We start from the raw sequence: 14,258 nt of genomic DNA, 5'->3' as shown, positions 1-14,258 counted from the left end.
TGGCTCTATTTCTGTTTTGTAAATAAGTTCATTTGTACCTTTTTTTTTTAGATTCCTCATATAAGTGATATCATATGATATTTGTCTTTCTCTGACTTATGTCACTCAGTCTGACAGTCTCTAGTTGCATCCATGTTGCTGCAAATGGCATTATTTTGTTCTTTTTTATGACTGAGTAATATTCCACTGTATATATGTACGACATCTTTATCCACTCCTCTGTCGATGGACACTTAGGTTGCTTCCATGTCTTGGTTATTGTAAATAGTGCTGCAGTGAACACTGGGGTGACGGTATCTTTTCGAATCATGGTTTTCTTCAGATATATGCCCAGGACTGGGATTGCTGGATCATATGGTCCGTCCTTCCTTCCTCCCTCCCTCCCTCACTCCCTATATTTTTTAGATGTGATTTAGCATTTAAATCAGACATTGAGTAAAGCAGATTATCCCCCATAATGTGAATGGGCCTCATTCAGTCACTTGAAGGCCTTAAAAGTAGACTAAGGTCCAGGTCCTCTAGAAGGAAGCGATTCTACTCTAGATGACTTTGAACTCAAGAGAGCAACATCAACTCTTCCCTGAGTCTCCAGTCTGCTGGTCTGCCCTGCAGATTATGGATTTGCCAGACCTTACAGTCTCATGAGCCAATGCCTTAAAATACTTATCCATCCATCCATGCATCTATATCCTGTTGGTTTAGGTTCTCTGGAGAACCTTGACTAATACAGGGGCCATGTGCCATGGAACCATGTGATAAAAAGTAATGAGCTGTGGTCCCTTCTTTCATGGAACTTGTGATCCTACAAGAAGAGATGGATTAAGACAGGTATTCAAATAACGGATAACTGCGGGAATTCAGAAGAGAAAAGTGATGAAGAATATCTTGGAAGAGCAGAGCTTTGTAAAATTTTTCAATAAAACACTCCATAAAAAGGGAATCAATCTCTAACCACTCCATGTGCCATTTTATTTTGGGGGGAAGATTGGTATTTCATCTTAGAAAATCATATACATTTAAAATTTTGTTCCATTATCAATCTGCACCAACACCCGTGCTCTCCTTAACCTTCTGAGTAAATCTTTGAGTAAAACTGACTCTTCTGAAAGTTGTTCCTTTAGTCCCGTGGCTCTTGTCTCTGCTGGGTGTGCCAGGGGTGTTTGTACATCATCTACTAGTGCAGGGGTTGACGTGGAGGCGTTCTTGAAGGACACTGAATGCATCTTGAATGTGCATTAGTCTGGTTTTGCAGTGATGTATACATTGAGTGGTTTGGGCAGAAAAGATGGATATTAGTGATGGCGATTAAAGGCAAAAAGACTTGCATTAAAAGGATTAAGGGGCTTCCCTGGTGGCGCAGTGGTTGAGAGTCCTCCTGCTGATGCAGGGGACGAGGGTTCGTGCCCCGGTCCGGGAAGATCCCACATGCCGCGGAGCGGCTGGGCCCATGAGCCATGGCCGCTGAGCCTGCGCGTCCGGAGCCTGTGCTCCGCAACAGGAGAGGCCGCAACAGTGAGATGCCCGCGTACCGAAAAAAACCCCAAAAGGATTAATAATAAGGGGACAGGGTAGATATAGAAGATACTTTAGGGACCTTGGAGAAAGAAAAGGGGAAGAAGAGGAGAATATGGAAAGAAAGAAATGAACATTTATGAAACCCTAACTAAATACCAATGAAGGATGTCTTCACACACGCTGCCTCACTTCATCTCCAGCACAAATCTACAAGGGGGATTTCCTATTTTGCAGATGGAGAAAGTGGTCCCTAGGGACGGTAAGTGACTCACTCAAGGTCACGGGGACATTGAATGGCAGATGAAGACCAGCTCTGACTGCATCCAGACTCCCTGTTGCATTTATAAATCTGGCTGCCTTCTGGGAGGGATCATAAGTGTGGAAAGTTTTGAGCCTGAATGGTGTGTCAAATTTGAGCCATCAGTGGGGTAGCCATATGTAGGTGTCCAGAGGAGCTTAGAAAGAGGGGTTTCTGCTGAAGACCGAGATTTAGGTAGATGACAGTGTGGAAGGAAGTAAATAAGTTTGTTAAAGAGAAAAGTACTCCATCTGGAGAGCTAGGTAGAAGGCTGTGGCAGAAACTACAGTTGGGGTGAGAGATGCAGTTGAGAAGTATAAGGGCATGGATGGAATCCAAGGGGAGGGAGCATTTGTTTTGGAGTGGGGGCAGATCAGCCGGGTCAGATGCTGATGGGAGGCCCCTAGTGAGAGGTCCTTTTGTCACCTGGATTGGAAGCTGGAGAGAGAGGGGAGTGGTGGGGGGTAGAGAGAGAGAGAGAGAGAGAGAGAGAGAGAGGATTTCTTCCAGAAGAGGAAACTGTTTTTTCCCACCTATGAGGATCAAAATTTTGTTCAAAAATCTTTTGTTAAATGATTTTTCCCTCTGTGTTACTGTTAGCCTTTGTTTTTCCAGACTATGTAACTGAAATTTCTTGACTACTTATCCTGGCTGTGTCTGAGATAACCCACACTGAACAATGCAGCGATGTTTGGAAACGTGTTTTTGCTTACTGCTTCTTTTTTTTTTTTTTTTTTTTTTTTTTGCGGTACGCGGGCCTCTCACTGTTGTGGCCTCTCCCGTTGCGGAGCACAGGCTCCGGACGTGCAGGCTCAGCGGCCATGGCTCACGGGCCCAGCTGCTCTGCGGCATGTGGGATCTTCCCGGACCGGGGCACGAACCCGTGTCCCTTGCATCACCAGGTGGACTCTCAACCACTGCGCCACCAGGGAAGCCCTGCTTACTGCTTCTTGGCCAGTCATTGTATTGTCGTCCAGTGGTTGGGGATGAGGAAGTTGCAAAGAGTCCTTCCTTTGTATATCATTTTCTTTTTCTGCATATGGCGTGGTTTTATTAACGACTGGTGAAGGAGTATTGATTACTGCCTTGATTGCAAAAACACAATTTAATGGCCCCTCTAGAGCTAGTGCTGTCAGCGGATAATTTCAGAGCAGCCTTAGGTTTTCAGCATGCGTCTACCGACCTGGTCTTCTGAATGGTGATATTCCCTTCTTGAAGATTCTGGGAGATTTTTTTTTTTTTTTTTTGTGGTACGCGGGCCTCTCACTGTTGTGGCCTCTCCCGTTGCGGAGCACAGGCTCCGGACACGCAGGCTCAGCGGCCATGGCTCACGGGCCCAGCCGCTCCGCGGCATGTGGGATCTTCCCGGACCGGGGCACGAACCCGTGTCCCCTGCATCGGCAGGCGGACTCTCAACCACTGCGCCACCAGGGAAGCCCTGTGTCTCCATTTTGATATCCTTCCTGATCTAAGCATTTTGGGAGTCCTTCCTCCCTCCCTTCCTCCCTTCCTTCCTTTCTTCCTTCCTTTGTGCTGAGGCCTTGAGCAGAATGGACGCCAAATTTCCAGTAGGATCGCTGCCAGTGAATTTTGGCCTCTCAGGCATAAGACTTTTGAATTGGATGCTCCATTTGACATCACAGTGGAAGGTGTTATTATCACCTTCTGTTTTGTCAGTTACCAAACTGGAAATACCAGAGGTGTCTCTCTCTTCTTTTTCTCCTTTCCTCCTTATTTCTCACAGGTATATGTGTGGCCACCAAGTTCTGGTGACTCTACCTGCTCACTCAGAGAACAGAGTGACAGAACAGTGGGACACAGGACAGCCTTATTACCCCAAGGCTCTCACTGTCCAAGTGAAGGCCACCTCATCTCCTCCAGGCACTGCCTGATGGGTTGGTTGCAACAAGCCTCCACCTTCTCTTTCATGTTGCCCCAGGGGATGCGCAGGGATGGCGGAGAGAAAATGTTCGATCATGTAACTCCCCTAATCAAATCCCATCACAGACTCCATTGCACATAATCATGTCTAATTTCTCTGTATAGCATCCATAACCCCAACCCATCTCTTTAAAGGCCTCATCACTTCCAGCTCTTTTCCATGCACTTACTTCTCTACAACGTTGGACTGATGCTTTCGTTCCTCAGAGGCTTTGCTCTTTTCCTGGAATGCTCTGCCCTTCTTTTTTGCAAACTCCCTCTTAGCCCTGTTCATTTCCTCCCATCCTCACAAGCCAAGCCAAATCTGATGAACCCTTCAGGACCAGATTTTTTTTTTTTTTTGCGGTACGCGGGCCTCTCACTGCTGTGGCCTCTCTCGTTGCAGAGCACAGGCTCCGGACGCGCAGGCTCAGTGGCCATGGCGCACGGGCCCAGCCGCTCCGCGGCATGTGGGATCTTCCCGGACCGGGGCACGAACCCGTGTCCCCTGCATCGGCAGGCAGACTCTCAACCACTGCGCTGCCAGGGAAGCCCCCAGGACCAGATTTGACTGATAGTTTCCCCTGGCAGAATTAGTCTGTTTTTTTCCCATCATCCACTATTTTAAAAAAAATAATTAAGTTTTTAATTGAAGTATAGTTGATTTACAATGTTTCAGGTATATAGCGAAGTGAGCCAGTTATACATATATGTATAATTTTTTTCAGATTCTTTCCCATTATTGGTTATTACAAGATAGTGAATATATTTCCCTGTACTATACAGTAGATCCTTGTTGTTTATTTTATATATAGGAATGTGTATCCATTCATCCCAAATTCCCAATTTATCCCTCCCTGTCCCCCCATCATTCACTATTAATAAGGCCAGATTAGCCTTTACAGTCCTGTCTCAGAGTGGATAAGTGTCCCATCATTTTCTTAGGCTGCGGGCGCCGTAAGGAAACGGTCTGTTTCCTCATCATAGACATAAAGTAGGTGCTCAATAAATATTGGTTGAGTTGAACTGAATTGGTAACAATCGGTAAAGTTCTTATGTAGACACTCTGCTTTACCCAAATAATTCACAAGTAGTTTTTAGGTAGTCATAACTATTTAAAAATCTATTTTTATATCCCCTCTTTCATAACATGCTAACCATTGTAAGACACACCCCTCTTTTACGCACTACCAAGCAAGAAAGAAAATGGTGCCGATCTTTATCACACCATTGTGATTGTGAGATAGTATATTCAACTTCAGAGACCTTCAACATGACAAATCTGTTTTTTAGAGTTAATGAAATAAGGAATTGTCTTTTACCTGTTAGAGCTTGTAGTCTTAAATATATAACTGCAAAACAATTTGAATTGATTTGCAAGTACGAAATTTAAGTCATTTAAAAAGGTTTTTCCACTTTAAAATGAGGAGAGAAAAGGAGCATTTTAGGCTAAGTACCCAGGGATTGACTTGGGAAATAGTGTTTTGTCACTCTGTCTTATGACTGAGCCTTAGTCTTTTTCTTTGAAAAGATGAAGACTTGCAGGTAAAGAATCACTCCTATTTTGAAAATCCTTGGAAGGAATTCCTTTAAAATTTTTGTAAAAATTATTTTATTTGATTTTGAATATTCTTTGCTGCCCTGAAATTTGATTAAAATCCTATCTACTCACCTAAACACATATCAAGATTAATGTCCCCCTAGCAATGGTGTTACATGGGACCCCATTACAGCTTCACTTTTTAGGTTGGACAGCTGTGTTTTCCACCTGTCATATTTGCTCATTGACTTGTGGTTATTAAATCAACTTGCTAATCAGATATTCACATGTAGGTAGAAACTTAATATTTCTAGCTTTTCTTAATGATTGGTCCAGTAATCTATATTTTAAAAAAAATAATGGTCTTTTGTTTTGTTTTTCACTATCTAATACATTCCTATATAGCATACTATTTCCATTTAAGATTTTTTTCCCATTTTACTGAGAAATAATTGACAAACATCACTGTATAAGTGTAAGGCCTACAGCATGATGGTTTGATTTATGTATACTGTGACATGATTAAGATTTAATTTAAATTGACACAATGAGGATATTTAATAAGTTTTCCAATGGATGTATGGTCAACTTTTCAAATTTTTGGTACATGCAATGCAGCCTGTATTTCTTAACAACATTTCTAGCTTTTCTTCCTTCCTCTTCATCCTTGGTACCTGGATTACCCAGTTCTCTCTTAAACCGTTTTCTCCTAGAGACGTTTGCCATCTTGTACACACCTTCCACCAACACAAGTACCACAGGGGTGGGAACAGAACCAAGGAGGATGTACCTGGTGCCCAGGGGGAGTGATTCCGTCTGATGGGCCCTTTAGCCTCAGAGCATAAAGGACCAACAGCGTGGATTCAGTGCACCCCAGCCTGGTGGCCCCTCCAGAGGGACTTGTGATGTCTCCTCTGTCCTCTATGACAAAGGCAGTGTCCACCCTCCTTGCTGGCAGGCAGAGTTGCCACACCGGCCACCTGCATGCATGGCCTCAGTCCAGGGAGCTCTTGTCTGATTCACAGAGTGACCCTCCCTTTCTGAGTGGGAAAGGCAGCTCCGGGCCAGGGAGCTGTGCCTCGTGCGGTGGCGAAAGAATGAAATTGCCAGGATGACCAAGTCGTGCTTGTTTCCCTGTGAGGGAAAAGGATTCCTTGACATCCTGACTGTATTTTGGGCTGAAGGGCTTCCTTCTTGGCTGCATGATGAGAGAACAGGTGAAGGGAAAGGCCAAGTTGCAGGGGCTGGAGACCATCATGGAAATTGCAAGCTGCCGTTTCATTCTTTTGGGTCACATGGGCGAGCCCGGAGAAAGTCTTAGAGGCAGGCAGCGGCTGCCGGGTCTGAGCATCCCTTCTCTAATGGGACCCTTCCTCTCCAGGGCTCACACAAGGCCAAGGCCGTATCCTTTAGAATGGAGACTCCCCTGTCTGCCTTCCAGGTTCAGCCTCACCTTGGATAGCTAGAGGAAATGAGAACCAAATTCCTTTCCTTGAGCTTCAGTCTTTGACGGTGAAAGAGGAGCTGCCCTCCTCCACCCCGTGTGGTGTCTCGGGAAATGAGGCTCTTCCTGAGCCCACTGAGGCTCCTGCAGCTGATGTGGGGATGGGAAGCAGGTCTGCTGAAGGGAAGACACCTGGGCGACTCGAGTCTGGAAAAGTTGCTGTTGGGTCATGTGATCGTGTTTTGAAATCTCTTCTACACTAAGGCATTGTTATATTTTCAAGAAGATTATTCTGAAGTGCAGTTGAAAGATGATACACTCTCTTGTGTTTCACAGGAGTTATGGAAGCAGCTGCAGCAGAGTACCGTCCCCTCCCGCTGTCCTCTGTGGGCACCTGGATACCCTAGTTCTCTCACTAGGAGCTCTGTTAACTTAAGCCACAACAGACTTCAGCATCAGAAGTTAATTGCAGTCAGCTCCATTTCCATTTTCTTTTGAGATCAGTTGTTCCATTCTCTCTTACAATGCCATGGGCTTGCGTTTTCGATGTGACTCAGACTTGAAATTGATCCGGGAGCCCAGAGCTGACTGACCTCTCACATCGTATGGTCACTACGCTTGGAATGGTGGGTGGAATTCTCAAGAGTTCAGTAGCTTCATGGCTTCTGAGTCGGAGTGATGCTGCTTAGAATTTTGAAAAATTACGTGATTCTCGTGGTCTGTCCTGAAAAAAAACCCCATTAAATCCATTTCAGTAAGCTGGGGCCTCCTTTGAGCCCCTTTTAGAGCCAAGCGGTGGGGTGTATTTGGGAGATCTGATGGCAGCTCTGTAACACTGCCTTTTGGGACTGGTGGTTTCCAGACGCTTCGTAGTGAATGATGCAATGCTGGAGTTGAGTTGTATGCATTGGCATTTGTCAGTGTCCAAGTATAGTTGCAAGACAATAAACACCAAGAACCTGGGGAAACTAAAGAGTAGTATTTTGGTCTAAAGCCACTTACATGATGCCAGTCAGATAGTAAGCATTCCTTAAATGGTAGCTCTCCCTGAGTGGGGGGAAGAATATATTACTTCACTTTGAAATGCACTGACTTGACTCCTATGAAATACAGTCATGTCTGTTCCAGCTGAACCTTGGTTAATTATTGCCAAAGATTCACTGTTCTAAAATTAAAGGTATCATTTTAGTAGAAATTTCTCGACTTATTTAGCTAGCTTAAGAATATTGATTCTATGAATGTTTCCTCACTTAATTACTTTGGGATGCATTTGGATATGCTAAGAAGTTGCATTGCTCAAAATCAGGGCAGTCTTTGGATAGGGAAGCTTTCAGGAATTTTGTTTGGCTGATTTGGGTGTCTGTTTTTACTTGCCTTGAAAAACGTGGTTGGGCTAAAACCATTTGGGCTAAAACCAGGTTTACCTGAGAGAGAAGGTGGGTACCTCTTCTCTGTGCAGGAGTCCTTTTCACAGTCTCAGTTTTTACACAAGCCAGACAAGCTCACCCCTGATGGAACTGTCCCTTTATGCCAGGTGAGGTATGGCCATCTGGTAGCACAACCCAGCTACCCTTGGGCATCGAGCCAGAGAGCTCCATCTCACTCAAGCTTACCACCCCTCAGCCCAACACTCTTTGGAGAGCAAGCAAGTATTTAAAGAGATTTTCCTGGAGGGTAAGCAGCCTCTCTACCACTCAGGATCATACCTCTTCAGAACTTCTGTCCCTGAACTGTGACTTTTTTTCTTTAATCAATTATGAAGACAAGAATCAGCCATAGGAAACTTGTCGCTGAGCCCATGTGAAAGGACGTGGTTCAAAAAACGTGGCTCGTTGTATCACAGTGGCCTCAAAAGGACCACTGGTGGAAATTTCTGTCTGATCTTCGTACCTAGAACGTTTGTCCTTCTTCTGAGCAATTGATTAGGACATTGTGAATTTGACAGCTGCCCTGTTTTCCCTATCTGAGTTGGCTGTAACAAAAGCTTGCTGTCAAACTGAGCCAGCTGGGTAGATTAATAGGGTCTGCATTGTTACCTTGATTCTGCCCCCCTTCACCTTGTCTTAACCTTTGGATTCCTTTTATTATTCCAGTAATAATTTCTCCTATTCTATTTTAGATAATGTATCTTTGGAAGTCACTCCTGAGTCCTTTTTTTTTTTTTTTTTGGCTGCATTGGGTCTTCATTGCTGCGCACGGGCTTTCGCTAGTTGTGGTGAACAGGGACTACTCTTTGTTGCGGTCCACGGGCTCCTCATTGCATTGGCTTCTCTTGTTGCAGAGCATGGGCTCTAGGTGTGCGGGCTTCAGTAGTTGCAGCATGTGGGCTTCAGTAGTTGTGGCATGTAGGCTCAGTAGCTGTGGCACACAGGCTCTAGGACGCACGGGCTTCAGTAGTTGTGGCACGTGGACTTAGTTGCTCAGCAGCATGTGGGATCTTCCCAGACCAGGGATTGAACCCGTTTCTCCTGCATTGGCAGGCGGATTCCCAACCGCTCTGCCACCAGGGAAGTCCCCCGAGTCCTTTATTGAATATAATAATGGTTAAAATCATAAGTAAAGAAAATGACTGATGAATTTTTCTTTACCCTTAATTTCTGAACCATTAAAAAATTTCCAGTGTCCTAGATTAATCCATCTGTCTGTTCATCCAAGGCTGATTTTTGGACTAAATATGAATACTAAAATCTAAATTCTTCTGATGTTTGTTGCATATACGAAATATTAAGGAGTTCTGACTTCTTCAGGATTTAGATCTAACACTACTACTCCCAGCCCACTTTAACGTTCAGGGTAAGGGGGAAACTTTCTGATTCTCATTAATTCAGTAACATGAAACACTTTGGGGCACTAAATCATGATGAACAGCGTTAAGAATTAACATACTTTTGTAGTCCTTTATAGCTTATGGTGTTTTGTTTTGATTCTCTAATTTCTGTCTTATAACAACCTTTTCAGGTAGGTGTTAAGTAAAGTAGATAATATTACACATCATTATTTTTCCTGCTAAGTGTCAGAATGGGTAGTTTACTCACCCAAGGTCACATAAGTTAGTAAGTAATAGAGCCTGGTATACGAACTTAGGTATTTTGAGGGCAAGTACAATATCCTTTTCTGTATACACTTTGATTCCTGGAACTTGCAAACACTTAAAAGTGACAGGATGCCTCTTATGACTGTTTTCTAAAGGTGAAAAAGAAAGTTCTGGTGTGGCAGACATAGTAGGAAAAGCCATGGATTAACTGCCATGGACACCGTATTTCTGACAGTTGTCATATTTTCATCTCGCATGAGACTGTCGGGTTGGAGAGATGGGACTTCTGAGCCCTGTCTATTTTTGAGGTACCTGTGAAGTCTGGGATTAGTTTTGGTAATTCCTTCCCCTCCTCCAGCTCATACACTTCCCTGTGAAAACTGGTTATTTGACACCTGACACAGAAATTGACTATACGGGTTGAGATGAATCTGAGTGAGACTGTAAAACGCGGCACATTTATTGTTCACTTTACTAGGGGTCATCTTAACGTAACGCAGGCCATCCTGGTCCTGCCAGATTTTGTCAGCGTGGTTTGTGTGTGTGCGTGAGCTGTGGCTAATTGAGTCAATCACATCTTCCAGCTGGATTAATGAATTCCCCTATTGTCTCACAACACGTTTAAGGCGACCAGTTTCAACTTAGAACATAGACCCAGTTTCAGTGAGTTAGGTACCATGTTTTAAGGAAGCCCCCATAATAGTGGCCCTTCTGTAGCATCCTCCTTATCATTTACAAATTTTGAATAATAGTGGAAATAATCGCTGATACTTATTGATAATTGACCAAGGGGTAGGCACTAAGCTAATTATGTAACATAGATGATCTCATTTAATGCTTATATCAACAGAATGGCTTAGGAACTCTTATCCCCATTTGTAGAGGAATAAATTGATATTTAGAGTTTGCCTCAAATCACCTTGGAAGTAAGTGGCAAGGCTGTGTTTTGACCTGATGCCTGTAGTGGGACTCCAGGCTTGAACTTCCAACACTGAGTTTGGTGCTTAGCTGCCTCCCGTTGAAGTTGAATTCTTTGCAGCTCTTCAAGAAAACCTGGAGTCCTGGTGGTTCTCGGGTTGCCATGGTATACCTTCACAAGGCCACGGAGGAGTTAACCCACTGTGAGTACTCGATACATACTGAGTGCTTGATGACACACTGCAACCTAAGCATATTTGCTGATTGCAAAGAACAACTATGTGTCTCTTCATCCATCTGTTTCAGGGGTCAGTTCCACAGCCAGGCTCACAGGTAAAAATTTTTTCCCCACCAAAATCATTTGGTATTATTTGGTATAAACCAAATAAACTGAGTTTTGTTTTCCTGCATGTTTTATAAATCATGCCTGGTAACTTTCACTTTCTTCCCCATGTAGTTTTTCTGCTCAGGGGTTAGAAGAATATAATAGAGAAACATTTTAATTCTGGTAGTAGACTATGTACTTTTTTTTTTTTTTTTTAAGTATAAAAAAATGCATTATCAGCCTCCGTTGTGCAGGTGGAGGACAGCCGCCTGCAGGCCCGGTTTGCCAGCAAGAAACCAGCCTTGCAAATTATTGGCAGCTGGTACTGTAATGAGTCCATTTCAATATAAATGGGCTGTTGCTTATTAATTTCTGCCAGTTCCTAAGCAATTCAGGAACCACTTTGAAAATTTAAAACTTTGCAGAGATCAGCTTAAGGAGGATGCCTGGGGAAAGAGAGGGAACAGGAGAGCAGTGGGAGAATTATGGAAAGGACATGTATTGTAGGGTAATAGTGGGGTATTGCTGAGAACTCTTGCTCCTCTCCTGGCAAGCGTGAGTCAGCAAGTTCACGGTGAAATAGCACGTTTTCCAAGATAAGAGAGAACTGTAACTTCACTTATTGTGCTGTTCTCTATGGATGTATATATTTATTTATTTACTGTCTTGGTGTGGCTGCCTCCTACACCAGGAGGCAATTTTCTCCGTGGTCCTGTGCAAGCTGTTTGTCATCTTGGGTTCCCACCTCTATTTCTTTCTTTATTTTTGGCTGCCTTGGGTCTTCCTTGCTGCCCGTGGGCTTTCTCTAGTTGCAGCGAGCAGGGGCTGCTCTTTGTTGCGGTGCGCGGGCTTCTCATTGCAGTGGCTTCTCTTGTTGCGGAGCACGGGCTCTAGGCACGCGGGCTTCAGTAGTTGTGGCACGTGGGTTCAGTAGCTGTGGCTTGCGGGCTCTAGAGTGCAGGCTCAGTAATTGTGGTGCACGGGCTTATTAGTTGCTCCGTGGCATGTGGGATCTTCCCGGACCAGGGCTCGAACCCATGTCCCCTGCATTGGCAGGCTGATTCTTAACCACTGCGTAACCAGGGAAGTCCTCGGGTTCCCACCTTGATGAAGCCACCAGCAATAGGTGCCAACTGTGGGCAGCCCCACAGAGGAATGGTCCGTAGGAGAGGAATGAGGGCAGCCACCCCAAGGAAGCCGTCGGGGCTTTCTCCTGTCTTTAGTATCTGCAGTCTCACCTCAGAAGGCAGGCTTTAGGAAAAAAAGACCATTAATACTGCTTGTTTGTGGAGCTTATTTTGAAAACATGTATATGATGAGAAGGTCTATGTACTGAATTTGGTCTTTTGTTTAACTGTCTTTTAGCATTTTCTTCAACTTCTCTGGTAAATATAGCTCTACTTTGAGAATAACTGAGATGCCCTTGTTTCCTTTCCTTCACCTCTGTTGAGACTTTTTAAATATTAAGAGGGAACCATGGACACCATTTCCCAGTAACCTGTTTCTGTTATGCGATACCTTCATCTTTAGAGTTAGGTTAAAATGATAAAATAACAGAGTTTGTCAGGCTCTTTATTACCGTGAATGTAAATATGCTTGTGTTTATTGATTTATCTGATTATGACTGTTATTTTATAGCTGTAGCTAAATGTGGCATTGTTCAATTTGAGGTGTGGTATTTCACACAAAATGGATGTTGGAGACTTTACGTAAATGGGCTCGATGGAAAATTCCTATTTCCTGTGTTCTGGCTAACCATTTGCTTTCTCTTTTTCTGTGCTCTCCAGGTTTTGGGGACATTCTCATAGACTCAGATGAGACTGTGATGGCCACCCCGAGGGGCCAGTGCTGATACGTTTCCCAGCCCCAGTCACTGTTCATCCTGGCATCATTTCCAATCTCAGTATCTAAATGCCACAGTGCTCTTGGGGCAAGTTGGGCTGGGAACCACTGTTGCCTTGTAAGGTAAGTTTGTGTATGTGTATTTGAGCCTGTGTATATCCCCATGAATTAATGGTGATGCCTCAGAGGTGGTGAGACAGATACATTTTAGCAGAATTGGCATTGCTGTGTTGTATGTAGCTTGTGGAAAAAAGAATTTGGAGTCACTTTTTTGGATTAAGGTTACACCCATCTAACAAGTCAAAAGTATTAGCATTAAAACTAAAAAAAAGAAAAAAGAAAAAGCAGGTACCTCTCTTTTTCCCCCTGTGAATTGCCCTCAGGATCTTTTAAATGTATTCCTGAGCTTTGCCATCTTTAGATGGGATTATGTTTGAAAAAGGCAATCCCAGCTTCAAAATCTTACTTCAAAACAATGATATATTTTGTTTCTAGTTTGGATAATCTTTTAAAAAGCAAAATAAATACAGTCAAAATAATAATCTTTCTAAATCAAAGATCATCTTTTATTTGTTGCAAAACTTTACTGTTTAGTCTCCTGTGTTAGGGGTATTTGTGTGTGACTTGGCAAAACGCTTTTCATGGGTTTGTAAAGATTTAACAAAAACTTTCAGAACTTTGTGTCAGTTTAATCTTAGCTCTTTCCCCCCAACCCCCCTATCCTGTCTTCAGGCTCAGCCTCCAGTAGGAAAAAAACAGGCTTGAAACCAAGCCCTCCCACTAGAATCTAATTTTAAATTTGCAATCTGTTGTCCTGTGATTTTTGCTTCAAATTTAACTTTGAAATAAATACATTTCATCCTTTCTCTTGCAATTTTGGAGGTCTGTTTTCAAGTCACAGAAGGGTAATCATTACGTTTATTTTAATATGTTTTTAAATACCTCGGGAGGGGTGAAAAATTTTATTAATAATTATCATAATTTATATACATCATTAGATGCCTTATGCTTGGATTTCACAATGCCCTTATCAGCAAGAGAAACCTTGCTTTAATAGTTAACTTTTGACTTGAATATAAGTTGGGTCATCTTGCGCCCACTAATGGGCTCTAATATTTTATATTTTTGGAATACCCTTATTATAGGCAATCTGAGTGATGAGCATTCCCGTTGAGTGGAGCTGTACGAAAACTTTAATTTATTTAAATGGCCAATGTAATAACAAGTAAGGCATGGTCCCTGCCATTGGGAAATTATAATAAAATGCGAGGGGTCTCTGTACAAAGCAAGACAAGTGTGTCAGTGTACAAATAACCATGCCACAGACACGATGTGAGGAGGTCGAGCAAAGTGCCATTGGAACATAGAGAATGTGATTAAATTCCAGCTCCCTAGTATTTTCTTTATCTTAGGTAATTTTCT

General features: G+C 43.3%; 1 protein-coding gene across 1 annotated transcript in view; it reads left to right on the top strand.

The window, feature by feature from the left end:
* The window catches only part of TIAM1 (TIAM Rac1 associated GEF 1), a gene marked incomplete at its 5' end in the record, with an annotated part of 515,782 nt that overhangs the window by 354,829 nt on the left and 146,695 nt on the right, over positions 1-14,258 (top strand). Inside the window, one exon of the mRNA XM_082624561.1 lies at positions 12,782-12,959. The remainder of the gene's footprint in view (positions 1-12,781; positions 12,960-14,258) is intronic.

This window comes from Mesoplodon mirus (assembly GCF_964341445.2).
Source record: "Mesoplodon mirus genome assembly, chromosome: 6".
NCBI lineage: Eukaryota > Metazoa > Chordata > Mammalia > Artiodactyla > Ziphiidae > Mesoplodon > Mesoplodon mirus.
Note: the sequence above shows the minus strand (reverse complement) of the source record. Positions and strands in the feature narration are given on the sequence as shown.